Raw genomic sequence first — 27,598 nt, forward strand, 5'->3', positions numbered from 1 at the left:
ATGCCCTGGAAAGGGGCTGGAGAGGTCCAGAAGATGGCAAGGGTGTTGTTGCCTCTGCACAGCGCACTAGAGTCTTCATCTTCGTTAAAGCCTCCAGGCATGCTCTTAATGTTATCTCTCTAATAATAATATTTCATCTGCCTTATCTGATTAGGTTAGGCTCATTTGATTTTTGCAAAACACCTTTAATCACCTTGCAAATTCCCCGTCATTATAAACAGAGCCACCACAAACATTTTCAGCAATCCAAGTTTTATTTTCAGCAATCCTTTTTTTTTTTTATATGCAAGAAAGGCAGTTGTAAAAAAAATATATTTTAAAAATATGAACAAGACAGAGGCTGAGAAAACATTAACAAGGCCCTGTGCTTTCTGCTAAAGTGCCTTCATTTCATTATCATTAAATTTGCCTAGTAATTAGATTTCGGTGCATGAATATTTTAAAAAAAATGTAACAGACAGGCTGTCAAAAAAAGCACGACAACATCAATTTGATAATTTTTTAGACAGAGACATTCATAAGCAATTAACACAGATTTCCTGGGTTTGGAGACTTTTCTTTCTTTTCTTCTTTTTTTTTCTTCCAGCCTTGTGTTATTCACCTGAAATCAAAAGAAAAAGAAAATCACTGTAAACATCAGCCCCTCCATTTCTGCTATTTTTTTTCCTGGTTTGCCAACATGCTAACATGATCCCAGTGCCATTTTTCCCTCTCGCTGGCCGCGCTGAGCCCTTGCTTAGCATGCTCTGGCACTCCTCTCCCCTGACTCCTACCCCAGCTTTGCTAAACACAGGCAGGCACGAGGTTGGGTCATCCATCAGACCTCCCCACTCCTGCAGGACCAGATTAAATTAAGGTTGCATGAAGCTTCTGTCTTGATCTTCAGGCATTTCTGCTGAAAACAGTGATTTTGATCACTATTTGCATAATTGTACAGTTACGTATTCACTGGGTCCCTAATTATATGATCTGTGTTTGACACTGCTCCAGACGAGGGGAGGCTTGCAAGGGGCATACTAAACCAGCTCCTCTGCAGTTATCCCCTGCACCCCCGGGCCTGATCCTGGCTCCAGGTGAGCTCAAGCATGACCCCCTTCCCACAGCTCCTCCCTGCAGGCTTGTGACCACCAAACCGTGGTGGGGACAGCCCCGTGCTTGCCCTCCTCACCCTATTAGTGTCTGAGATGCACCGAGAGCGATGCCAGTCCCAAAAAGGAGGGTGTTGTGGTTGGGATGCCAGTCCCTGCTCTACGGCTACCCAAACAACTCCCTGCAGAGCCGGCATCCTCCGATTTTCACCTGATGGCATGCAGTCAAGGTGCAGACCATGACCATTTCTCTTGCCCACGCTGCACAATTCCAACAGGACTAAAAAGTGGATGGAAAACAACATAGTCCCAAATTTCCCCCTTTTTTTAACTCCTCAGCGGTCCCAGAAGAACCTCATGTGCCAGAAAGAAATCCAGCCAGGGTATTGCTGGAATGATTCAAGATCTGAGCTATTTTGGAGGCAGGGGTAGCACAGGGTAGGTTCAGTCCATGCCTGGAACCAGCACAGTTCCCAGACTGCATTTCCCCTATGACCAATATGGTGCCACTGACCCCACAGACATGCCCAGGAAGGAGACGGTTGCTCACAATCGGCTTCTTGCACTCGCAGGGGGGGAAGTTCCTGCTCCCTCCTGAACTCTTCATTTGGAAAGCAGCAACGTTTGGGGGGATTTCAGACAGAGCTTCCAAAGGTCCTGGGTTTAGTCCTAAATCAGGACCAAACACTTGAAATACTCCAGAAAAGGGGCCTCTTTCGTCTGCACATCCCAAGTCCTTAAGAAATCAAGTCCTTATTTTAACTCAGCCCTCGAAATGCCGAAAGCCTGGCCAGACCCCAGCATTAGGTCTGTGCTCTCCTACAAGAGCAACATTTTGCAGAAAGCCCCACTTGGGACAGCTCAGGGCTCTTGCAGACAGGTAGCCAAAATGATCTTTGCAGGACTTAAAGAGCATGCACCAGGGCCAATAAGTGTGCTGGGAAGAGAAAACAATAACTAAAAAAAACCCCCAAACCCTAATTATTTGACCTAAACATACATGGATGTTAAAAATCTGTGTCTCTGTTATTTTTTATTATTGCTATCATCATGATCATCATGTATGGCAAATTAAAAATACACAAAACAGCCACACACAAAGAAAATCCTAGACCTCAACTCAGGTCATGCCTTCCTAAAATCTCCTTTGCAAGGTTTTATCGGCAAGAGCAGGGAGTAGAAGCAGTTGGTACAAGCAGCTGAAACACCAAATCAAAAGCATGTGAGCAGATTAAAGAATCAATCTCTCCGTTTGATGCAGAGGAAATCCCACTAATTATAAAGAAGGGGCTTATTTCCTGGAGTCACTCTGTTTGAAGTCATCAAAACTAGTAATACTTAATTACTCTACTTTATGGAATATGTAACATCAAGCCCCTTCTCCCACTCGCCAGTCCTCTGATGCCATTGCTGGTACTGGGGTTTCCAGGGGGTTATGGTGATGTTCCTCCTGTACCTGTGCACTTATTTATTCAAATGAAGCCCTTAACAGCCCTCGCATGAGCCTGTGGGGAAGCATTTAAACGTGCTTTAAAAGGAGGTTATAATGAAAGAAAAAAATCCAGAGTGATTTAGCCATGCAAGCTACCTGGCTATTATTGCAAACATGTGCTCATTGTGTGCACACCGTGCCAGCAAACACCTTCAAAATCACGTATTTAGAATTAAACCAAAGTGAAGGTATTTGCCTCATCCTAATCCTCAGAAAGGGAAGGGGACGGGCAGTGGTGTTACTGAAACATGGCCTCCACAAGCGCTTAAGCAGCCCTTCGGATCTTGCTGGGGAATCTTTGAAGGCCCCAGTAAGAGAAGAGCGAGCTGCCAACTTTTGGTTTATGGACACATCTAGATTACATCCACAGATAGAAAAAAAAATTTTTTGAGGTATTTTGAGGAAAAGAAAGAGTGACAAGTAGGCACGGGATCTTCTCAAAACTGGTATAAAGATATTTAATATCGAGGACTGTCTGATTTTCCTCATGTCTCTAGGTGGCTGTAGGGCAAACCTGCTTTGCTCAAGAGCCAACAAGTGCCAGTCTCATTAAACACCATGCTAAAGCTCGTGTTTCTGGAGCCAAGTGATTAACATGGAGGGGAATCGTAGCTTTCGTCAGAAAAAAATATCAATAATCATATTTTTACAGGTTGAGAGAAACCTTGAAAAATGTGACCCAAGAGATTCACACAGGAAAAGGCAAGTAAGTTCATTTTTATTAAGTCTTGCCATTCTCGATGCAATCTCAAGAGTAGCTGAATACTCTTGAGTGCATCCGTGCATCCCTGACACCAAAGCTGCTCCCAGGACCTGAGTCCTCAGGCAAAGCCATCCCTGCCAAAGGAGTGAAGCTCATGGGACCAAAACCCTCTTCCAGGATGAGATTAGGCTCTCTAAGCCCATCATTCTTCTAAAGGCAACTTCCAGAGAGCAGGTTTCATGAAGAGCTGCCCATTTCCATGGCTGGGGAGCACCAGGACAACCCAGGTTTGGGTTTGACTTGCTCAGCATTGACTGGTCAGGAGACTTTTTCCAAATCGCTCTCTTTTTCCAACTAAGCTGGTAAATTTTGGTGGGGAGAGACAGGAGAGATACCTCTTCCTTCATCACCACCTACACACACCTACCTGGGTCTATGGGTGCTACACAGACATCACTATTACTAGTAGCAATAATAAATCTTGCTGCTCCATCCTGGAGTTTCTCCCAAATAACTGAGTCCAGCTGGGGGAGTGCACAGGAGATGTGGAGCTATGTGCCACTGTTTGAAATTCTGCACATACCTCCCCACATTGGGAACGCCCCAGGAATGCTGCTGTGGAGTCATGAGGCTTCACAGCCAGAAATTGGGGGTGAAAATGTTTGAGTTTTTTTTTTTTTCCTAAGACGGAAAGGGAAGAAATCTGCTAAGCCCAGGTTTGACCTGACTGGGAAATGCAACTGGGCTCCACACAAGTTCAGCCAGCCTGAAAAATCCCTTTCAAGATGTCTGAGCTTTGCGAAAACCCCAAGCCAGAGCATATCTCTAAAAACCCCTCTAGCTGCACAAGGACCCTTGCAATGTTGCTGTCGGTGGGAGAACGGGTGAGTGCCATGCTTGGCATCTCACCGCTCCCCCTGCTCTCGGCTCATGCTCTTCCTTGGTGCTTTTTGCAGATAAGGTCCCAGAGACACCCCAGCACTGCTGGGCTGTGCAGGAGGTTGGATCTGCGCAGACCTGGGGGATGAAAGCTCAGTTTCCAGCCCAGTGACACATCTGCTCTGTGGCCCAAATACTGTGTGGCTTCACCAAGACTTTCTCTGCTTGGGGTTCTCCTTTTGAGAGCGAGCATCCACCTGGAGAGGCACAGCTCAGAGCTCTCTTTGCTCTATTTTTTACATGCTTGCATAACATGAATCAAAATAATATTTCCCTGAGCAACACAAGCATTCCAGCATTTAGCCCCTTGCAGGTGATGGGAATAGTTTGAGCTGGACCTGAAATAAAACTCTCACATCTCAGTCCCTCCGGAACTAAGAAAAACCCAAGATGAGCGTATCACTGATAATTTTTTGCCTTAGCTCTTCAGGTATAAAGTATCAAAGGAAGAAAAGAAGGATCTGCTGCAAGGTGAACATCCCCATCTTTGCTGGCTGGTAAGAGAGCAGCAAGAAAGGAATTGGATTTTATCCAAGGAGGTTTTCTAGTGCTGGAGACATTATTCCCTGCAATCTATCACAGGCAGCAGAGGAAGGAGAAGACCCAGGTCTGAGCTCCAGGTCTCTGTCTCAGCCACAAGAGCAATGTCCTGCTGCGGGTGGGAAGGAGCCCGGGCTGCATCCTTGCTGCCCGGGGGACAGGCTCTGGGCAGACAGACAGACTTAAACCCCCACCCTGGTTCTAGCCCTGTCCTACATCAGAGCTCCATGCAGTGCTCCTAACAGCAGAATACAAACCAAAGTTTTGGGCGCTGCTTCTTTGCCCGCTGCCCTGAGGCCACAGGCGATGGACATTTTCCCTGTGCAACCTCAAAAAGGGATGCAGGCTCAAGCAGAGGCGATTTCTGTGCCTGAAAAATAAACACATCTGCAAGACCTAAACCCTTCTGTAAGTTAAGCACAAGGGCTTAAACGCTCTGCTCGGAGGGGCCTGGGAAAGGGGTCCTGCTCCCTGTTGGCTCTCCCCAGAGGAAGGGGCAAGCAGGTCCCCACCACCGCCATCGAGCGAGGACCTCGCCACAGCCTGGCCGAGGTCTGTTTGTCACTTTTCCTTCATTATTTGCAGTTTGTACACAGGCATCATTAGGGATTCATTCGGTTTCCCTAGCAGCAGGCATTAGTCTGGCTTCCCTTTTCCCCTTCTCTCGCCAGTGCCCTTTATTTTTAGTGTCTTATTTACAGTTTGACAGAGTAACTGTAACCCTTGCAAGCTACTCCAGCGGCTTTAATCGGGGGAATAATGGGTCCTGTCTGGTGATGAATAGAATTTAGGGGACAGATTGTTCCACACTCGCCCGGTGGGGTAATTTATTTATGTGCGCACTTGTCAGGAGGAGAAAGGGACGGGGGATCTGTATGCGCCGAGGACACTGCTGGCGCTGAAAGGGAAGGGAGAATGGAGCCAAACGCCCCAGATCCCGCTGCCCCCCCCCCCCCCCCTCCGGCAGCTGAATGCCTCCGGTGGCCGTGAACTTGGAGGGGCCGAAAGCCCCATTCCCAGGCCCTCGGCACGTCAACGGGGCCGCCGAGTGGCTGGGTTGCCGGCAGTGGGGCTCGGGGCTCCAGATGGGTCCAGCCACGGTGGGCAGCCCTCCCCGGCACTGCCCCGCATAGCCGCAGCGCAGGGAGCACGTCCCATAGCAACGGTACAGTAGCAGGAGCACAGCGGGGGTCTGGGAAGAGAGGCAAAGCCCTCGGAAAAATACAGGATGGGTCCAGACAATGGCCCTCTCTCATATCATAAATTACACGGCGGCGACAAAAGGGGGACGGATCCTGCCCTCTCCCCCGCTCCCACAGCCTGCGTGCTTGCTGGGTGCCAGTGGGCATCCCTGGGCACAGGGATGGTGGCGGCACAAGGGAGAGGTGGTGGCATTGCACCTCCTGGCCCATGACATCTTGAGACTTCACTCTTTCCCCATCCCTCAAAGCACATCTCCTTTGCTCCACTGCTTTCTGCCATGTGGTGCTGCCTGAGCATCCACCACCTTGGCACCGGAGTTGTCCATCACACCATGACTGTGGTCCCTCAGCTGATGCTAACCATGCCCAGGATCGAGGAGAAATGGCTCCTGGTCCAGAGATGGGATGTTTCTCCTTCTGCTCTTCAGAGAAAAGGCCCTTTTGCTCCTTTTTCCTCTCTGTGGCTCAAGGCCAAGAGCATTTTGCATCTAAAGCTGACAGCAGCAACGTCTCATTCAGCTTCTCCCACGAGCTTTTGCCCAGCGATGGCTGGGGCTGGAGCAGGCTCCATCGCTGCCATCCCTGGGTTCTGTGCAAAGCAGTACAGCAGGATCCACTGAGCACGAGGGCCACCTCAGCCACGTGATGGTCCCCCTTAGCAGAGAGGATTCACCCCACAGAGACCCCGAGAAGAAGCAGGACAGACATGCAGGGGGTCCTTTTGCACCCACAACTGCCAGACAGCATCAGGCTAAAAGACAAGGGGGTCTCAGACTGAACCCACCCAGACCCAGACATGGAGATGCTGAAGCTCCACCAGAATTTGTCACTGATGTGCCTTAAATGTCTCCCAGCTTGGCCTGGCTCCCACCTACACTTGGCACCTTTCCTTTCCAGAAAAGCCTTAAAGTTAGCATATAATTACACTTTCTACCTAAGCAAAGACCCTTTTTAAGTTGCCAGTGTGGTATAAAGACACCCCTGGTCTGGCTACACACTTTTTACACCCATGTAGCCATTTTGGCTGCAGGGGGATTTGCCTTCACAGCTCTGTTGGCAGCATCAGGAATGAAACCACCATGGCTGCAGACTCCGACCCCTGTTAACAGCAGCCACGTTGGTACAGAGCATCTTCCTGTTCCTGGGGTTTTACCAGTTTACCGGTGTACTGGGAGAGATGCTTAGAGCTGGGTGAGCTGTGGGAGTCTGAACATGGGCAGACGTCCAAGCAAGCACCCACACCCACCTCACCCATCCCAGGTTCCTCTCCCGCAGGTGAGGATTCTACAAGGACCATGGTTTCTGGCTACATTAGACTTCAAACCATGCAAGCAGTGAGCTGGTGGATGGCATAGGAGGACTAAACCAGACAGAAAGCACCAAGATGTCATCTCTAGGCCACAGTGCAGAGAAGTAGAAAGTCTTCTCTGGATCTCCACTGGCTGGAGGACAGCCCGTGTGATGCTCCTGGCATTTCTCCGCCACTGCCCTGGGATCAAAGGCGACGTGCTGGCTGCTTCGGGAGCAGAGGTCTGACTGACAGCCCCCACAGCCCGGTCCGGCGGTTCGTGAGAGCTCTCAGCCAGCACGAGCGCCTGGGCATGCTGGAGCAGGGCTGCACATGGAGGTCTAGCAAGGTGGGGACAGTGTCTGCCCAGACACATGGACAGGACATCACCCCAGGGGCCCTCCACCAGCTCACGGCTGAGGGATACACTCAGACCAAGAGCCTATTTCAGGGAAGACCTTCCCCTTGGCAGAGAGATCAAGATCTCTCCTTGCTCAGCTGAACTCAAGCCAAGGCAAGAGTCCTTGCATACACTTAAAAAATGCAAGAAAAAGGTCTTTGCACTGGAAACCCGTGGGGCTTTCACTGCCCCATGCCACGGGCAAGAGATCTGACAGGTGCAGGCAGCCCGGCACCCGGGGGTCAAGGGCAGTCCCTGCACCGCTCTGTCCTGCCGTGAGAGGAGAGCAGTGATGATCGGCAGCGAGACCTGTGGCATGATTGCGTTGGGCCTGGGGAGGGAAACCCCCTCGTCCGGGTACAATGACTGTCTATTCTGCTGATCACAAGCTTAATCCTCTTTGGTTTTTAATTGGCATTTGGGCTAAGCTGATTTAAACCTCTTCACCTTGTTGGGTCCCCCCCTCTCCACTTCTTTCTTTTCTTGGGGTTGTTTTTTTTTTTTTTGGACCAAATAACAACGCTGCCATCACCAAGTCCCCGGCACAATGACATCTTTGTGCGAGGGTGAGAGGAGAGGAAAGGGGAAGGGAGGGGGAGAAGGGAAATGTGCTGAATCCACTCGGAAACAATGCGGAGTTTGTGATTCAGAGTTGACCACTGGCAAAAGACCTGCTTCAGCTGTGCCTCATTAATAAATGCACTGTCCCTTCCCAGCCCCTCTCCCCCTGCCTATCACCTCCACCTCAGGCCAGCTGCCCACCGGCCCAGGGTCTACCTGCAGTTCCCATCCCTCAACAGATGAGGCATCCCCACACCCGCCGGAGCGGTACCCACATCCCACCCTGGTCTCACCAGTGAGCTGCCCATGGGGTGATGCGCAACAGCAGGACAGGGACGTCTAGGTGTCTTCTCCGCCCCATCTGTCCCTGAACTGGTGCTGGTGTCCCCACGCCGAAGCCCTGTGCTGGCCAGCAGCCCCAAGCAGCCTGGGTGGATGCTGGTGCAAATAACAATCTACGTCCAGGCCAGGGTTTGCTGGCAGGAGGAGGAAGAGGAGGAGGAGGGTGCACACAGGATCAGCCGTGGTGAGGGGCTTCTGCTGAGGGTCCCGCAAGACAGGTCCTGCTGGCAGCTTCTGCATGGCCAGGGTCTCATGGCTTTTGGAGGGTGGGTTTTTTTGCATATAGCCCCCACTCCTGGGTTCATGTTATAGTGAGCCCATCTGAGTTAAAAACAAGAGCAACAGAAACACCTTATCTTTCCATTTAAAAGACAAAAAAACCAACAAAGAACCCCAAAGGAGCCCTTTGTTTCTGTGGGTGGGAAAGACACCTCTCACAAGGTTTGAGGATTACGAATTAACAAATCCACGATAACAGACGTTAAATACAGAACAAAATCAACGGTTGTTCGAGACTTCAGGCCATGTGGATGGTGAGGAAGATGCTGGTGACCATGGAGCTTTTGGCCCCTCTTTTTCCCCATAATGTGGTCACGGTGGTCTCACACCAGTCCCCAAGCATTTGCTATAGGGACACAGCCCATCCCAGTGGCATGCCGGCGCTAGAGACTGCCCAGTGTAAGAGCTTATGGAAAGCCTTTAAAAAATATATATATAAAAAAAAATCCACTTACCAGGAAATTCCCTGTGAACTTTCACTGGGGCCAAAGAACTGCAATTCGCCAGTCAGAAAATGAGCAGAGCATCACGTAGGGTGAACCCACACTCCTCCCTGGCAGGGAGAGAAAGAGGATGGGAATGCATTAAATGTCAGCCCCATCCTCCCCTGGCTGGATTACACCAGAACAGGGAGATTACAGCCACATTTCTGGCAGAAAAGGGGAAGGAGGTAGAGAAGTCAGTTGGAAAATTCTCAGCATCCTTGCAACTGTGCCGGTTTCCAAAACCAAGCCCTGTGGAGATGCCCCGGCAGGTCTTCAGCCCTGTAGGGAGCGAGAGGAACCGGAGTCTGCTCCAGGGGAATTTGAAATAGGGGAAAGCTCTTGTTGCACCGTCACCATTCCTTGTCCCTGCCAAGCATGGTGCCAGCCAGCATCCTGCTGTGGTCACGGTGGCAGTCCTGCCAACACCAAGTATTCAGGAATTACGAGGGAGGACCGAAAACTATAAATCTAAGTCAAAAAACCACTTTGTTTGTTTGTTTTATTTTTTCATTTGCCTTCTGGGGAGCTATGTTCTCCAGGCTTCCCTCCCTGCTCAGGGCAGTGGCTGCTCTGCCAAGGGCACTTGAAAGGCAAAACCAAACCCAGCAGCACCCTGCAACCGGGGAGGGATTTATCCAGACACCGAGAAAGCTGGGCTGCCCCTAGCTCTTTGCCGTGGCCAAGCCAGGGGAGATCCATCACCAGTGGGAACTGCATCGAGGGAAGATGCTTTGATCAAATGCAGAGTGAGGAGCCTGATGCAGTGCATCCCCATGACCTTAACCCCAGCTCTCTGCTGGTTTTTCCCCTTGCTGATGCAGTAGGAACCAAGTGGGAGAGCCCCAGCACCGGCAGCACCGCTGCCTAAACATAACAAAACCAAGCAGTCACAACCCTCGTGCTGCCAGCCCCTGCTCCATATTGCTTTGGAGCATCCTTACAGAATTATTTTTTATTTTAGTGGTGTATTAATATTCACTTTATGCATTTTTCATCTATATAAACTCTGCTTTTGTCCATGGCTATTCACAGGCTACACATTGATTTAAACGCCCAGTGCAGAATTTACTTGGCTTGTTTAATAGAGTAAAGCACTTGGGCCAGAGAAAGAGCCTTTTCTCCTGCCCATTAGTCCCATAAATCATTGATAACACTACAGAAATCAGAGAGACAATCCGATTCTGTGGAAATTAAGTAAGGGACGGAGAGTGAGTGAGTGGCACTGGTGGGAGTAGAGCAGGGATGCCCAGACCCGTCCTCTCCTTCCAGCCCCACTTCCAACCGATTAATGTGCCCCATCCCAGGGTAAGAACAAGAAAAAAGGAAAAAAAAAAAAAAAAAAAAATCCCCCAGTGTGGACCAAAGGTTATAAATAAAAGCAGTGAGAAATCAACTAAGTAGATGCAGCTTAGGCAAATAGCTAAGAGCCTTAGTGCATTTTTGCAAGCTTTAGGAAAGTATTTCCCATTCCTGAATAAGCAAGTTTGTCAGGCGGAGGGGAGTGCGTGGCTGCACACCCTTCGCAGCTTGGGCTGGATCTGCCGGCACGGGCAGGGAGACCCTGCAATCTCACAGGGACCCCGCTCTGCTTTGGGTTCAAAGCATCGCAGTCCCCAGGGGCAGCAGCTGAGGCCACCAAAAGGGATACAACAGTGACGGTCACCACTTCCCCGGACCCTTTCCACCTTACAGACCCCACCAGGGACCAGGATTGAGCAGCTCTTCCCCATGGGGACGACCCTAGCCAGGCACATCTGGGGCTCCGGCATCAGCCCATCAGCAAAAACATGTGACTTATTTTTCTTCTATGGATAAATTTCTGGTTATTTTTAATCTGCTTTCAAAATTCCCGTCACACCAGGGTTAAACTCACTCAGCATATTTAGACTTTTAAGTTTCTAGGTCTCATGGCAACAGAGGGATGGGGAGACATTGAAAAGAACAACAAACCCAGCCTCCTGTAACACCAAGATTTTCACCCGAACCACAAGCCTCTCGCAACGGGATCTTTAGATAAAACCACCCCAAATTATTTCAAGTGCTGTAGTAAAATTAATCAGTTCACACCCCACCAGGTTGTATGTTGTATAAAGTGATTTTTCCCCTCTCTCCTGTTAACCTTAGTGCAATAACTTTGTACCCACAAATCATCTGGACTAGGCCACTCACGCCTCTGCCCATCACGCACAAAGAGGGGATGAATTTGCTCATGTTTCACATTGAGGGTTTTTTCCCCCTCCTAAACAGCCATGAAATGGTCTCAGCAACAGAAAAATGAGTGTGTTGAATTTTTCTAGTCCAAAAAAGGGGGAGGAAAAAAAATTAAACAGCTGTTTCCCTAATACTATCGCAATACACAAAGAATCAAATATCATCTATTGCGACTAGGCAAAAAATCTGCAGCCAAGCCTCAAAACTCGCAATATCTCCATGTGGTGTGGAGGTCATTTTAAACGATAATTAAAAAACAAAAAAAAATCCAGTAAAAAAGACTGTACGCTCGCCTTTGGTGCCGTTCCTGCTGCAAAAACTGAAGATGAAACAAAAGGAGGTCAATTTTTGGGTGTGGGTCAGTGCTTTGCGTGTGGCCAGGGGCGTTTCGTGGCCACGACGCCCTGTGCCGAGACTATTGCTGGCGGGAAAAGGAAAATCCCCACGACCGAGGCCAGGACAAACGCCCCACAGAGCCAAACGCCCCGCAGCGAGGATGCGGTACCTGAGGTGCCGCAGACAGGATCCATCCCTGGGATGCTGCGGGGATGCAGCAGACTGCATGGCGAGGACCAAGGGGGAAGAGAATCGGCCATTTTACACATCGGCTGCCTAAAATGGTGGCTCCCACCTTTTTTTTTCCCCTTTCTGCTACCGTTTCAGCACGCATGCACCCGCGGGGAGGGGAGGGAGAGGGGCCGCAGCCCCCCGCACGCGAGGGCGCTGGGAACAGGAGCCAAGATGGAATTAGAGGGAGAAATTAAAGGAGGGGAAGGGGGGGAGAGGGAAAGGATGCGCTTCATCTCAACACACGGCCTATCCGCGTTGGCTTTTGTGCATCCTGTGGAAGGGAGAGGCAGGAAGGCATCGAAGAGAGGGGGAAAAATGGGGGGAAAGAAGGGGAAAAATAAAAAAAAAAGAGCATTTGGGTGAGGATGGTGAGGGGCAGGGATGCGCATGGGGTGCGGGGAAAAAAAATCTTCCCTTCTTTCTTCGCCGACCCCCCTTCACCCTCCCCGCAATCCCGCTTTGACTTTTCCCACAGAAGTAGCCAACCTCCAAGAATGCAAATGACATTCATTATGCAAATGCATGCAAATCAGGTTTAACTATCGGAAGAAGGGCTCGGAATTTCTAATGGGTTAACTCTTTCGCACACAACCAGGATAACAAGAGACCCGTGTCTTCCTCGGGGCTTTGTGTTTCCCCATCCACCCCCGGGCACCCTGATCCGCACCCCTCTGCAGGCGCCCCGTGATCCCCAGGGAGGGCGTCGGGTGGAACAAAGCACCAGAAACCCCCCCCCAACAACAACAACAAAAAAAACCCATTGGCGTGGGAGCTGCTGCCCCTTCGTTAAACGCACCGGCAGGAGACGAGACAAAGCAGGCTTAAATGCAGAATTGGAAAAAAAAAGAAAAAGGAAAACAAAAACAACAAAAAGAGAAATTAAAAAGGAAAACAAAAAAAAAAGAAAAAGGAAACCAAAAAACGAAAAAGGAAAACAAAAAAAAGGAAAACAAAAACAAAAAAAGAAAAAAAAGAGAAAAATATTAATTAAAAAAAAAAAAGATAAAGAAAAGGAACGGAAAAGCAGGCCGCTCTCAGCAGAAGGTGAACCCCTCCCCATCGGCAAAGGGTTATGGCAGCCACAAGGGTTCAGCTGTTTACATCCAACCCGCTCGCCAGGACGGGCACAGAGCCACCGTCTCTTCGTCGGCTGGAAAAGAAAAGTCACAAAATGCACCGAAATCCCATGCTTCGCTTTTTTTCAGCTTTTGCATTGAGAAAAAAAAATAATAAAATGACACAGTTTCCCCGAGTGCTGGATAAGGCTGTTATCCTCCGGGGAGGGAGGGAGGAGCAGAGGGATGGCAACGGTGGCACCAGGGCCCGATCCGCCTCCCCATGACCCACCCCAGCACCCTGGGATGCTCTGGGAATGTTGGAAACGTGCTCAGCATCAGCAGCGAGCGTGACTTGTGGGACCACTGCCACGCTCCTCCAAAACCTCTGGAAAAATCCCAGTTCCCCATCCCAGCCCCCAAAAATGCAAAGGCCCCAGTGCTGGGAACTGAAACAGAGAAATCCCAGGTGCACAACCTCGCGCTCACCAAATGTAGGGATTGCAGGAATTATGAAAATTAGAATGAGCTGTAAAGCAGAGAAATAGATGCATTGCATAATTCAAATATTTTATAGTGATGCTGTTATTGATTAGCAATAATAGTGCATTTTAATGTTATTGCTGTGGTTTGCCTAAGAATTATGCCTCATCTGCACTAAAACCTCCTGATTTTTCTGTTATTTTCTATAGCTCCTTCCAATACCCACGTTTGATTTTTTTTTCCCATCTGCTCAAAAACTCTTGTTGTTTAAGCTGGAAGCTGTTGGGGGCAGGAGCAATAATCTGTGCTCAGGCAAGAATTTCCCAAATTTTAGGGGCTTGGTTAGAGACACCATAAAAATGATTGTTTTACGGGCAGTCTGGCGTGCTCTGAAATGCGTGAGCCCAGGACTACTGGCCAGTTATAAAAAAATAAACCCTTTTATTTCATTAATCTGGTCCCAGCCTGGTAAGGCCTCTGCAGAGTGTAAAATATTCAGCACTTCGGCAAACCCTAAATGTCAAAAAAAAAAAAAAAGCGAGTCAGCCCCTTCCCTACTAAAAAAGATGGGGGGGGAATAAATACATAAAATAATAATTAAAAAAAAACACAAAAACAACACCAAAAAAACCAACAAAACCCCCAGCAATTTGGGTTTCTTTATTTGTCTTCTGGCCTCCAGCACGCAGGCAGCTTGACATCTGCGAGCCTTCCTCTGCTCCCTTCATCCGCTTTTGACTCCAAGCCCCAATTTCCAAGTTCATGCATAATGCCAAAACTGGAATTAGGTGATTTTTTTTTTTTTAATAATTATTGGAAATTATATTTTTAAAAAAGAAAATAAAGGGAGGCAGAGAAAGCCAAGTGCTGTGCAGAAAAATGGGCTGGAGGGATGCTGGTGGGTGCACCAGCGTGTGCCTGGCTGTGACTCCCGTGCCCAGCCAGCAAGGCTCGTGCCGACAGCTACTTATTGCTAATGACTAATATGCAACATAATTATCATATCACAGTGCTGAGAAAGCAAACTTCTCTAATGCTTTCTTACGAGCACACAAATAGCATGTAAATTGTCATTTATCCAGGACGGTAACTAGTTAGGATTCACTTAGCAAATACCTGGTGTCAAAGGCATCCCTGGAGCTGCAGCAGGACGGACTTCAGGCTGCTGGAAGAAAACCAAGTTTGTGTTTTTAGCACGGTGCCGGCAGAAATTGCTTGATTTCTTAAAACCTCCCTCGCGAAGCCATGTGAAATGGGGTTAGGCACTATTTTCAAAAGTGATTTTTAAATGTTTTTTTGTTGTTGTTGTTGTTGTTTTAAAGGGCTCCTGTTCATTCACCTCTCTTTTCCTTCACATCCCTTCTCTACCAAGTTTCACTATTCACATCTGTTTCAAACCTATTTGCTCTGTTTTTTCCCCATCCTTGATACACCTCTTTGGCCCTGGAAAACTCCAGCATCTTTGCAGCCTGAAGGCACCAGGCTGCAGCCTTTGGGCACAGGGTGCGAAAAGAGGTGCCATGGACGTTTGCAGCCTCTACATCCCCCCACTATCAAAAAATTCAACTTTCAAAATGTTTTAATCACTTTGCATTAGAAACTGACTGCCAAATAACACATGCTGGGAGTGTTTATCCACACAGGGGGTGGAATGGAGCCTGGCAGCTTTGACAGCGATTCCTTGTGCAGAGGGCTCTGCAATATTGCTGGAAAGAAGGAAAAATAAGAAGGAAAAAAAAAAAGAAAAAATGACAAAGGAAACATATTTCTTGACAATAATTTCAAGCAGCTTCTTGATGAGGCCCAGGGGCTGCACGTCCCAAGAGAAGCGTGCAACGGGAGCAAAGTAAACAGTGCACCAGACAGCCGAGCATTCCCCATTACAGCCACTTTCGTCCCCATTTCTACCACCTGCCATTTCAAAAGCCACAAGCGACCCTGCCCAGCCAGGCCGTTTTCTGCCAAAAAGCTGTGGGTTTCCCCCCAAAAGCCCCATTTCCCCTTCGTGCCAGAGTGGGTGATTTTCAGATGGGATGCTCAGCACTGGACTTTGCACAGGGCTTTTCCGAAGCCCCATCGTGGGCAAAACACAGGCTGGGAGAAGGCGCTGCTGGTCTTTGAATGAAGCCAGCATCAGATCATGAAAAATTAGCAAGGGCAGGAAGAAAACATCCTGGACAGAGACACATGGAAACACTGAGTCCTCGGGATGGGACATGGGGCAGCAGGAGCCACCATCAGGGGTGAAAGTCCCCCAAGGCTCCAGCCAGATGACCCAAACCAACCTTCCCAATGGAGAAGACCCTTTAAAGTACCAAACTGCAAACCTCTTGGTTTTCCTACTAAGAAGGATCTTTGTGGCTTTTTTTAAGAAAGATCCGGGGTTTGGGGCTATTATAGGTAGCAGAAGGCTTCCCTCCTGCACGCTCGCACGGTCACCGGTGCCAGGAGTCAGCCGGGGACAATCCCGCACCAAGTGCTAATTAAAGGGCTTTCAGGGAGAATCCTGACTTTTCACCACTCCTGTCAAGGGCAAGAGGAAAAGAGGAATTTTTTGCAGTGACGACTCAAACTACCTCATGATAGTCGACACTCATCACCTCTCGGGATGCAACGGGATGTGGAAGCACCCTTAGACCACGAAACAATTTCCCCTGGGCTCACAGAGGGTATTTGGGTTTTGATTATTGGGCCTTAAAAAAGCAGGATGCAAAGGCTCTCGATACTGTTATTTTTGGAGGCAAAAGCTCCTGATACTGTTATTTTTAACTGGTTTTAACTTATCTCACCCTGCCTTTTTTTTAAAGTCAGCTCACCAGCCTTTCCAGGGCCAGATATTTTTTTGCCAGACTCAATTTTCTAGCACCTGGGGCTGCTGCTAGCCCTCAAAAAAACCCACAAAAAAAAAACCCAAAACCAAAACCCCCAAGCCCACCATCCTTTTTTCTAATTTTTCCCGAAGAACCGGGAGGCGTGAGCACTCGAGAGTCAAATTTGCCCAGGACCCGCGTCCCCTAAGAAAGCAGGGCTCATTCGCCTTCCACAAACTCTGCAGCGGCAACAAAAGTCCCTTTCAAGCCCTTCCAGACGCAAGTCCTTCAGCTCAATTAGTCAGGCACACAGAGACACAAAAAAGCCTCCCATTCAGGCTAGTGGCTGGCTGTGGAGGACAAGGGCGAAGAAAGGATCTTTCTCCCACGCTTTCACTGGGTGTCATAACAAGCAGAAAGCCCTCTTATGGGGGGATTATTGGAGATAAGAGTCCGATGGAGGAGCTGGTGCAGAAGCTGGGGCTGTAGAAGTAGGGGAGGAGGGGATGGGGATGGGGTTTGGAGGTTGCAGCTCCCAAGGTCAGGTGAGCACGGCCATCGCCCTCCAACGAAAATGTTTGAAAAAAAAAAAAATTACGATATTCCCCCCCCCGCTCTGGCATACACACACGCAGAATAATCCCGGTTCTCCATGGCAACCTGCTCCATGGCCATCCCTCGTACCGGAGGAGGGAGGCAGCTTGCCTTCGCCCTGGCCTCATCGCCGGCTTGTCCTGGTGCTGGCAAAAGCCTCGGCCGAGATGGGCAGGGGGACCAGGCAGGCCTCCTCTCCCTCCCTGCTTCTCCAAATATAAGCGGTTATCTTGAGCAGAGAGTGTCAAGAAGGTGCACAGCTCTGTGGCAAAGCTCTCCCTCCAGAAACCCACCCAGCCCTGCTGATGCTCCTGGAGTTGGGTGGGTTTAAGATTAAAAGGAACTTTTTTTCATTAAAAAAAAACAAAACAAAACAAGCTGGGGTGACTTGGCGGGGTTTGTTGTTCAAAGCTAAAACAAAGGGGAAGAAGGGAGAAAATTCTCCAGAGAATGGGGTTTGTCTGCAAAATCACGAGGTGGGTCTGTGGCCCGGGGTCACCCGTTCTCCTTGGTACCCATCCAGCCCAGTGAAGCATCCCAAACCCCCAAACCTCCCCACAGCCAGAGCAGTCAAACCTTGCACCTCCCAGCCAAGCCTGAGCAGATAGAAAAGTCCTCTGGATACCAACAGTGCCTTGCAGGATTAATCAAAAGTTCCCGAGTTAATTACGTGCCTAATTCCCTTGAACAATAAAGAAAGTTATATTCCTAATTCCCCACGGCTTTTCCATTGGCTCCATATGTGGCTGCGGAGGCTGGTGCACTTCCAGCTCTTTTCAAAGGCATGATTCCTCTCTTGAAACAGGGGGCACAGAGGCAAATTCAAAGCAAACACTAGAAAATTTAGGGTTTTTTTTTTTCTCCTGCTCAGCCCCAAGCCCCTGCAACTCACCGCTGCAGGATGTCCCCGCTCCTGGCACCACTGAGGAGCAGATGACAAGAACGTCCAAGTTTAGCGACATTTTACAAGGATCAGGGAGGGGATATAAACTCTCCAGCTCAGGGACAGAAAGCCGAGAAACTCTCTCGGAATACATTATCCCATAATTGTAGGGTTTCAAGCACTTTCCTCCCAAGCAGCTGGTGCCTGCTGATGCCAGAGAAAGGTTATTTGGCCCAGATGCATTCCTGCCTGGTTCAGCCCGGGAATCCCTAAAACCATCCACTCCTATGAAACACCGCAAAAGCTGAATATTTCACTCTTATCTAAAATAGTAGGTATTTACTAAAGGCCAGAGGGGGAGGAACAGATGAAACAAAGCAGGCTCCTTAGGGAGAATTCTTCCTCCTTTCCAGAGGGGACCCAGTGCCTCTGAAAGGGCAACCAGGATCTGGGGGACCCCCTTTCCCCTACCCGTAGCTCACATATTGATCCAGGAGATGTTTTTTCCCCCCTGCCTCTAAAGGGATGAGTTTTGAGCTTCCAGCAAGCAGGAACATGCTGACGTCAAATTAAACCTGGTTTACCTACATCAACCTAAGCAATGCAAGGCCACAGGATGAGGCAGCAGTCCCCCCCTACACGTGGGGCTCAGGGCCAAGCCATCCCACCACACCAATGGATACCCAGTCTTTTTCATTCCCAACACTTATTAATCAGCTTTTTCTGCACACACACCCCCCCACCGAGAGCCTGCATTTTCTCCCTGTCCCAGAGCAAGCTCCACCTTGTGCCCTCCACCTGCCTGCAACAATTCATCGCACGAGACCAAGGGTTAAACCCAACAGATGCACCCAAGGCAGATACTCTCTCCTCCTGCACCAGCATCCTGGCACTACTCCCTTTGTCCCTGCTCCAGCAATACTAAAAACCCTGAAAGTGGAATTAAAATGATTTTTACACCTAGCCTGGGTTGTCAAAGCTGGAGCTCAGGCCACGGCCATCACCACTGGGTGAGGATTACACAGCTTAGCTTTACAGTTACAGATGCCAGGTCCAAGTCCAGCCTCAGCTGTAGCAGGATAAATCCTGGAGTTATACGGCAGCACGACACTGTGATCCACTGATATCCAGAGATGGATTCAGCCAGGAGCACCAATCCAAGGCCTCCCCGTTAGCCCTGCAGGCTTCAGTACATAAGGATACCCCCACCCCAGCCCCAGGATTCCTGGGGTCCCTCACCATGCCTGGCACGGGACTCCTGAACCAAGACTTCCCAGCTCTTTTTCTGCAAAACTAACCACGGCCACTGCAGTTTTGCAGGTGGCCAGATCCTGCCTGCTCCAAAGCCCGTCGGCTCTCACCCTTTTCCCCTGCATTTTACAGCGGTGGGGAAATGCAGCGAGCAGGGAGGTGTCGGGACTCACACGCACACGTCCCTTTCTATCTCTGTCCCTGAAAACCCCGCAGGGCAAGCCACAATGTGGCCTCAGGACTATTTTTAGGGACAACTCCCCCCCATGCTGGCAATGCTGTCACAGGAGCCTGGGCCAGCAAAACCTCCCACAGCGGCGGTGGGTGACGGGGAAAGGCAAAGCTGCCAGTGCGGGCGACGAATGCCGCAGCTCCGCTTTCACATCCAATCACCCCAGCTGCATCTGAGCGACCTGCCCGCTGGCGAGCCGTCTCCTCTGAGCAGCCTGAAGACCACAAAGCTCATCATTTTCCTTCCAGCTGTCCCTCCACCCCCACCCCCAGGGCATTGCCACCCACTTTCCCCGGGCAGGGTGCAGGAGAGCCGTCTGGTCCCGTTTGCTGGACACCCAGCACGTTTGCACCCCAGGATGGGGGGGGGGATTTGAGAAATCCACTCTCCCTTTTGCTCCTGCCATACAGAGACTGGCACCGGACACCCCAAAGCCATCGCATTGCAAGGCCTTGCAAAGCACCTTGCAAAGCGCCGTGCATCATAGGCCAGACCCGCATCTGCAAAGCCACAGCAGGGACGGGGACCTCCGGTCCATTCACCGAAACAGGGGGTCCTGGGGCCCAGAGCTCAGACGGTTAATTCAGAGCATCGCCCCAGCCTCCGTTCCCACACACCCGCCACTTGCTGAAATTAAAGCAGGGCCTGATCTGATTCCTATGGCAGCTTAGCGCGCCCACTCAGCCGGTTTATCATAATCCCGACATAAAAATCGTTCCCTTGAAAACGCTCAGGGGTTTTGAAGCCCTGATTGTTTGAAGAGGAAAGACTCTGCTCTCAGCACAAAGACGTGCTCCCCTCTCAGCCCTGGTCCAGCGGCTGGAGGCTTCAATAGGCATTTTTTACCCCTTTAGGTACTGATGGGAGGAAGCCTTATGCTTTCTCTTGGCCCAGAGCTCACCCCCAAACCCAGCCTGACAAGGTGTCCCGGACCGCATGTCGCACGGACCCGACACCCCAAAAAGCAGCAAAGCTTCAAGGACAGCTGCTAGGAGCAAGCCGCCACCACCGCCTGCCTCAAGAGCATCTTTAAAAACTATCCCTTCTCCCATGCGAATCTGGCTGTGATCGCTCAGAGGGAGGAAATATATCTATATATTTCAATAATATATAGATATACACACATATATATCTATATCATATCTATATGATTTCTTTGTGGTTGCGCTGCAGTGCCATTCCACACCTGCCCAACCCACAGCACGCGGGAGCATGCAGGAGCGTGCGGGGCCCACGGAACCACAGTAGGAGGGAGAGGTTGGGCAGGAAAAGGGGCAATTCATGCTCCGTGGAGGCCTCAAAAGAGTTTGAGCCATCAGGGCCTCCTTTTGTTTTCAGTTTAAAATTGTAAAAGGCCAGCAGAAAATCCTGATTTAAAAAAAAAAATTCAACTATTTTTCACAGTTTGGGGCTGAGAATTTGCTAATATTATTTATAAAAAATAGAAGTGTTTTATCCTTCGCAAAGAAAAAGTTAATACCTACTGGCAGCATTGACCAGCTCGAGTATTTCTGCATGTTTGGCCGTCCCCTGACCCGCTGTGCCAGCTGCAGCGCAGTGCTCGTATGATGAGACTGGTGTGAAGGGGCTTTGGACTCAACAATAAACTGATCTGCTGCACTTCTGCATCCTTGGCACAAGCATTAAAGACGGGAGCTAAAGGCAACTCAGTCGCAAGCTCTTTCCTCGATGAAAGTGATATATTGAATGAAATTAATAATTTTCAGTAATTATATTTGTATAGGCTAGCTCTTCTCAATGACTCACCGAACCATAGAAAAAATTAGTATTACGTTTGCTCCTTTTTTTTTCTTCTCCAAACACACTGCTTCTAAGCATGAAAAAGAATGTGGAGAGCTAATCTCTCAACACAGAACATGCAAGCATATCTCCTATTAACGTCTCCAGCAGTTATGTGGTCATAAGAGAGAACAGAGTAGACAGTGCTGAGTGTTAACCAGTCAAATCACAGTGTCCAAGCAAGCTTAAACGGCCACATGTAAGCTGCAATTTGGATCAATGTCATGCCAACACACTGGGCTTTCTTATTGCTAGTGTACTCCAGTAGCAAATCAGGGAGAAAAGGGAGAAAAAAAATAAAAATAAATCAGCTGTTTGCAAGACTATTCCAGTTCATGTTCCCAAAGGCCTTCGAGAGAGCCAAGCTCTCAGCCACGCAGCCAGTCCCGCCGCTGGGAATGGTCACCCACCACAACAAAAATCCAAATTAAAAAGAAATCTCCACCCGCACAGAGAGGGACCCAGTCCGACGGCAACCCCGGACCCTGGGGGAGCTGCGGCAAAGCTCACGGCACCAAAAACCCCAGGGAACCCACCCAATGGTCTGCACCCACAGAAGAGCAGTGAGTGGGGTGAAACTGGTTCCCACTCGCCCTGCCAGGCTGGGAGCACAAAGGGATGGGTGAAGACCTGGAGATGCTTTAGCCTCACAGTGTCACCATGTCCCTGAGCAGAAGCAGGGGTTCACGACCATTTTAAAGGGCACTTTTTGCAGCAGGAAATGAGGTGCACAAGCTCCGGAGAGCCAGGTCGGGCATGATGGGCTTTAAACCCATCCCCTCCATCACCAACCAGCATGGGCACCTCCTGCCCCTGGATCCGGCCCACCATGCACAGGCTCCCTACGCTCCGGGTTGCTAAATTCCCCGCTGAGTTTCACCCTCGTCCAAGTTCACATCCTCCCATTCCTTCTTGTGCCTTTGTTATACCTAAGCAAGTGACACCATCAAACATCAGCCTATGGCAGTGCTGCCTTGGCCCCGCACCGACCATGATTGGTCACCTAGGAACACCAAAAGATGATCACATAGCATCGCTTCCAACCCCTGATTGGACAAAAGGTGCTTTCCCCCCCCCGAACGAAAATACCGGCCAATGGTGGATGGCACATGGCAGCTCACCAAGGAATAAAAGTCCCTGATCCCCCGAGCGAGCCACTGCACCCCTTTGCACGAGGACTTACGGGCCACCGCTCAATGTCGGTGTCCACCCGCAGACACATCCCAGTCCACAAGCCGGGTGGGCGCCACTGCGACCGGCGACCATTCTCCTCCTGGCTCAGTCTGCCTCAAAGGGATGAAGGAGGAGATCTCTGTGCAGTGACATCCTGCTGCCACCAAAGCTAAGGGTGTCCAACGTCATCCTATAAGATGCTCAGGGTGCGAGCATCCATGGAGGATGCTCTCTCCCCTTCCATGGACCGAGGGTTGGATTTTTTCTGGAGCTGGTTCTCTGTTGCCCTGTCCTCTGCAATGTCCCCCTCTGGCTGGGGACAAGCCACCAGGCCAGGAGAGTGGCATGTTGCCCTCACCCAAGGGATGAGCGGCAGCAAAGGCAACAGAGAACAGGGAATAAAATAAGAGCTTGTAAAAACTTCCCTACGCCCCTGCCACCGCCAGTGTGGGCTGCAGGAACAGCGCCAGGAACAATAGCAGCACCTAAATGAACCTCGAAGGGAAGACAGAAAGGAGGTTTTCCTTACGCTTTCCCCAAGCAGATCATTATAGGGAGTTAACACATGCACTAAATTATTCTGAATTACAGGGCCATGGGTGGGTGGGTGGGGGAAATATCTTGTTTATTAATTTAAAGTAATCATATGAGCAGGACAAATCTTTCACATTACACCCAGAACTACAGCCTTTCCCCAGACAAGGTACCAGGGACAGTTTCTTCTGTGCCCCCCCCCCGCCCCCCCCCGCTTTTTTTTTTTTTTAAATCCTGATGAGCACATGAGCGAAACGAGCGGGTCCAGCAGAGGTCAAAAATCAGTTCTTTCTCTAAGTCTCTCCCAAAATGGTTTTCATAAAGTTGCAATGCTATAATTGCCCCTTTCCAAAATAAGTTCAGGTGCTGTCACCCGTATTTGTTCTTTATTATTATGAAGTCTTTTTTTTTTTCCTTGAAATCACCATTCTGAGGTTATATATAATGTATATCTTAATCCATCACAAGATCTTTGTGTTCTTCTAAGCAACATCAAGACACTTTTCCAAATAGGTTGCTGTATTTTTGCAGGGGGCATCTAAGGCAACCAGTCTGACCATTAAAAGTGAGTGGGAAGCACCCAGTTCACCTCTTTGACCCCAAATTCCCTTCTACAGTAGAGAAGGTAAAAAAAAAAATCTCAGTTTCCATACGGAAGAGGTTGACATATAATCCGGTGAAGGGGGTAAGGACCAGCATGAATTTGCAGAGAGGACAAATTATACAAAATCAAGTTCCCCAATTAGTCTCACGCAGTTTCATACACAAGTTAGATTTTTTTTTTTTTTTTAAATCCCCACTCTTGGAATCTTGAGTCCATTCAAAGAAATGTTCATAGACAAAGGTTTAAAAGAAGAAAGAAAGTGTTTGGATAGAGGTACTAGGGAACAAAAACAAAGAAAACTGCAAGAAACCATTTTCCAAATCACCATACCCTTCTTTCTAATCCTGATATCAAGTTATATCTGTCAGGGAAGAAAATTAAACATATTACAGATAGGGAATGGGAGGGGAAAAAAAAAAAAAAAGAATCCAGCGCTCATATGTGCAAAACAACCATTAATAAACATTGCTCTGTTGCTGCTTTATTAAACAGATAATCCAACACAGTAATCTGTATTGATTTATGGATTCTCTGATGCTATACGACTGGTTACGCAATGAAAGTTCATGCTTGATCTGTAGTCTGTGTCCTGGACTTAACTAATTCATAATCTGATTGGAAGTTTTACTTTGTTAATTCAATTACAGTTAACAGCCGAGGAGAGAGCGGCAACATCCTTGTCTTTCTCAAGACAGACGTTTTCTTCACATGCACAAAATCAGTAAACTCTTTCTTAAAATCATAGGAGGCAAATAGGTTCTTTTAAAAAAAAAAAAAAAATCCTACCTCGGGTTTTAATTCCAGTCTCAAAAAGTTGTCTTTTTTCCCCAGTTTTTTTTTTTCCGCCTCTCATTTCTTTTCTCTTCCTTTTTTTTCCATTTCATTTTTTCTTTTCCTCCTCTTCCTTTTGATGAATTTCCTTTCTTCTCCACATCCTCCTCAGGCGTGTAATGGGGTTATTTTTACTTTCGGTTATCTAGCTTTATGAAGAATTGACACCACTCATACAGCTAGATAACCAAAGATAACAACCAACCCCTGAAGTCTACAGCATTAACAGGAAAAAGACAACCTCTTCTTCTCCAGGGGCTTCGGGGCACATGGCTTTTAAGGAATGAAGGAGGGAGGAAAACGAATAAAAAGAGATGCAAATATTAGCAGCGAGATCCATAATATCAGCACACAGCTACACCAGTGGCCCTGTTCCTGCAACCCAGTGAGCCCAGGGCAAAGCTTTCCTGAGCATCAGTGGGACAGGCAGGATCAGGCCCCTCGAAAATACAATTTTGAGCAGAATTACAGGATAACCACACAGGAGCAGCCTATTTTCTGCCACGGTTAAATTTGTTTCATTTGCAAACCAAATGATATTCTGCAGGTGCTGAGAATTAAGCCCACATTATTTTTAATAACTATCAAATTAATGCATTCAAACTGGTAATAATCAAAGCAAATATAATTTGCGCCCGCAACTTAAAATATGCATAAAACACCAAAAGGACATTTCCCCACCCATAAATGCATTTAACGCTCGCTAAACAAAATGACTGCGAAAAAACCTGCCGGTTAAAATAAATAATAACTTGTGATGCTTTGGATTCAGCCAAGATCTGGGGGAACAGAAGCGATGAATAAACACAGAAAACACAGAGGAAATGATGAAAGGGAGGGAAGGGAGGAAAGAAGGGAGGGAACGACCCCTGCTCGGGGCTCAGGACCCCCGGCCCTGCGCGCAGCGACCGCGCACCTCGGGCAGGGACCCGCATCCCTCCTTTCCTTCGTGGGGGGACGACACACGATCCCCGCATCTCTCCTCCGGTGGGGACCCGCATCCCTCGCTTTCCTTCCCCTGTATCCCTCGCCTTCCTTTCCCCGCATCCCTCCGTTCTTTCTTCTTTCGCGGGGAACCCGCATCCCTCCGTCCTTCCTTCGGAGGCTCCGCATCCCTCCGTCCTTCCTTCCTTCCCCCGGGAGGGGGGCAAACCTGCATCCCTCTCCTTGCTCGGGGTGACCTGCCTCCCCCCACCCTTCCTTCCTCCAGGGAACCTGCATCATCCCCCCCCCCCCCCCCCCCCTTCAGGGTACCCCGCATCCCTCCATCCTTCAGGGGAGGAACCCGCAGCCCTCTCCTTCCTCCGGGAGCCCCGCAGCCCTCCCTCCCGCATCCCTCCCCAAGGAATCTGCATCGCTCCAACACTCCTTCACCTGCATCCCCCCCCCCCCTTCCTCCGGGGGAGCCTCAGACCCCCGCTACCTCCGAACCCGCCCCCCCCCCCACACACCGCCTCTCTCCCGCGGAACACCGCGCAGGCAGCGCGGAGCCGGGGCCCGCCCGGTGGCGTGGCGTGGCACGGCACGGCACGGCACGGCACGGCACGGCACGGCACGGCACGGCACGGCACGGCTCCTACCTGCTGCCCGCCGCTGCCTGCCGCTGCCTGCCGCTGCCCGCAGCCTCTGCGCCGGGGGGAGCGGCGCGCGGCACTTTTCATTCATGCTTTCACACTCCCGGCCCTCGGCGCCGGCTCTCATTGGCTCGGCTCCGCCTGACGTCACCTGCCCTTACTCCCACCCCTCTGCAGCGCCTATCGGTTCATCAATGGGCGGGGGAGGGGCCGGGAGAGGCGCGCACACGCGCGTCGCCGCCGCCCATCACCCCCATCCCCGTCACCCCCATAGTCCTCCCCATCATCACCCCCCCCACCCACCACCGCCACCCATCACCCCCGTCTGCACCAGCACCACCACCAGCACCGTCATCACAACCACCGCCCTCGGTACCACCACCATCACCCTCAGCACCATCACCACCACCTTCAGCACCACCATCACCCTCATCACCACCACCCTCAGTACCACCATCATCCTCATCACCACCATCAGCCTTATCATCACCACCATCCTCATCACCACCACCATCACCACCCTAATCATCACCACCCTCATCATCACCATCATCCTCATCACCACCACCACCCTCAGCACCACTATCATCCTCACCACCACCACCATCGCCACCACCACCATCCTCAGCACCACCGGCCATCACCCATCGCCATCACCAAGTACCACCACCACCACCCGTGACCACCATCACCATCACCACCCTCCTCCACCTCTCTGGCCTCCCAGGGGACTCAGCCCCTCCCGGCTCCCCTCTCTCACCAAAGGGGAAGCCCCCACCTGCAGCCCATCGCTGCCGATGTCCAACCAGCACTCTGTGCCAATGCTGGGGCCTGGCCGCGCCATGCAGACCCCAGATGGAAATCAAATGCTATTTTATTTCTGTAGTTTTAACCCCACAAGCTCTCTATTAATTACTCTTTATTTTCCCTGTTATAATACCGATAGCATCAAAACTAATAACATGATTTTTCCTCAAACAAGAACGGGTTTGGGTTGGGTTTTTTTTTTTTCCTTTTCTCTTAAAATTCCTCTTTGCCTTGGAAATTTTTTTTCCTAGTGTAAAACCAGACAGCTTTGGGGCTGTGGGTTTGGGGCGGGAGGTTATTCATGAGTTTTGCCTCCTTCCTGGAGCCAGATTCTCCCACTGCCACCACCAGCACAGCCAGTGCCACGTCCTCCCCATGGAGGGCCCGTCTCCCAGTTGCCCCCACTGGGAAAATGGGATCCCACTGGTCTGGCTCCCGTCAGGCCCAGTACTTACAGCCCTGGCTGGGAGTGGGGGAAAAAGGGGACAGGTGACGTTAGGGACACAACACCAACGGGGTGAGCAGGGAGGGTCCTGGGGGGGCACCCAGACAACAGGGACTACCTCAGCACTGGGGGTCGCCAAACCTGCCCGGGGGGGGTCCCCAGCAGTTCGGTGTTATGGACAATGCCAACTGTCCTGGCTCTGCTTCCCCCAAGGATTGGGCTTTGCCCCCCAGGACTCTCGCTTCTCACTGGCAGCCCCCCACCCCGTGGCCTCCTACCTGGCTTTTCTGTGAGGCCCCGTCTGCACGAAGGGGTTTTGGGAGGGACGGGAAGGGGGGGCTGCACTTTTTCTTTTTTCTGGCCCCCCTTGTTCACTTCCAGCCCTGGTTGGGGGAAAAAACATAGATTTCAGGAACATCCTG

At 50.0% G+C, this 27,598-nt stretch overlaps 1 long non-coding RNA gene across 5 annotated transcripts; it reads right to left on the reverse strand.

Annotated features, from left to right (window-relative positions):
* Positions 1-238: 238 nt before the first annotated feature.
* LOC115345492 lies at positions 239-26,009 on the reverse strand. Of its 5 annotated transcripts, none has more exons than XR_003924860.1 (6): positions 25,931-25,945; positions 24,306-24,623; positions 14,755-14,803; positions 9,290-9,387; positions 8,507-8,876; positions 239-601 (listed from the first exon to the last, which is right to left on the reverse strand). It is a non-coding gene; the product is annotated as an uncharacterized LOC115345492 (long non-coding RNA). The 5 variants fall into 5 exon arrangements; XR_003924859.2 differs by having other exon boundaries at positions 581-2,593; XR_005933226.1 differs by having other exon boundaries at positions 581-8,876; positions 14,755-14,800; positions 25,931-26,009.
* Positions 26,010-27,598: the final 1,589 nt, after the last annotated feature.

This window comes from Aquila chrysaetos, chromosome 9 (genome assembly GCF_900496995.4).
Source record: "Aquila chrysaetos chrysaetos chromosome 9, bAquChr1.4, whole genome shotgun sequence".
Lineage (NCBI taxonomy): Eukaryota > Metazoa > Chordata > Aves > Accipitriformes > Accipitridae > Aquila > Aquila chrysaetos.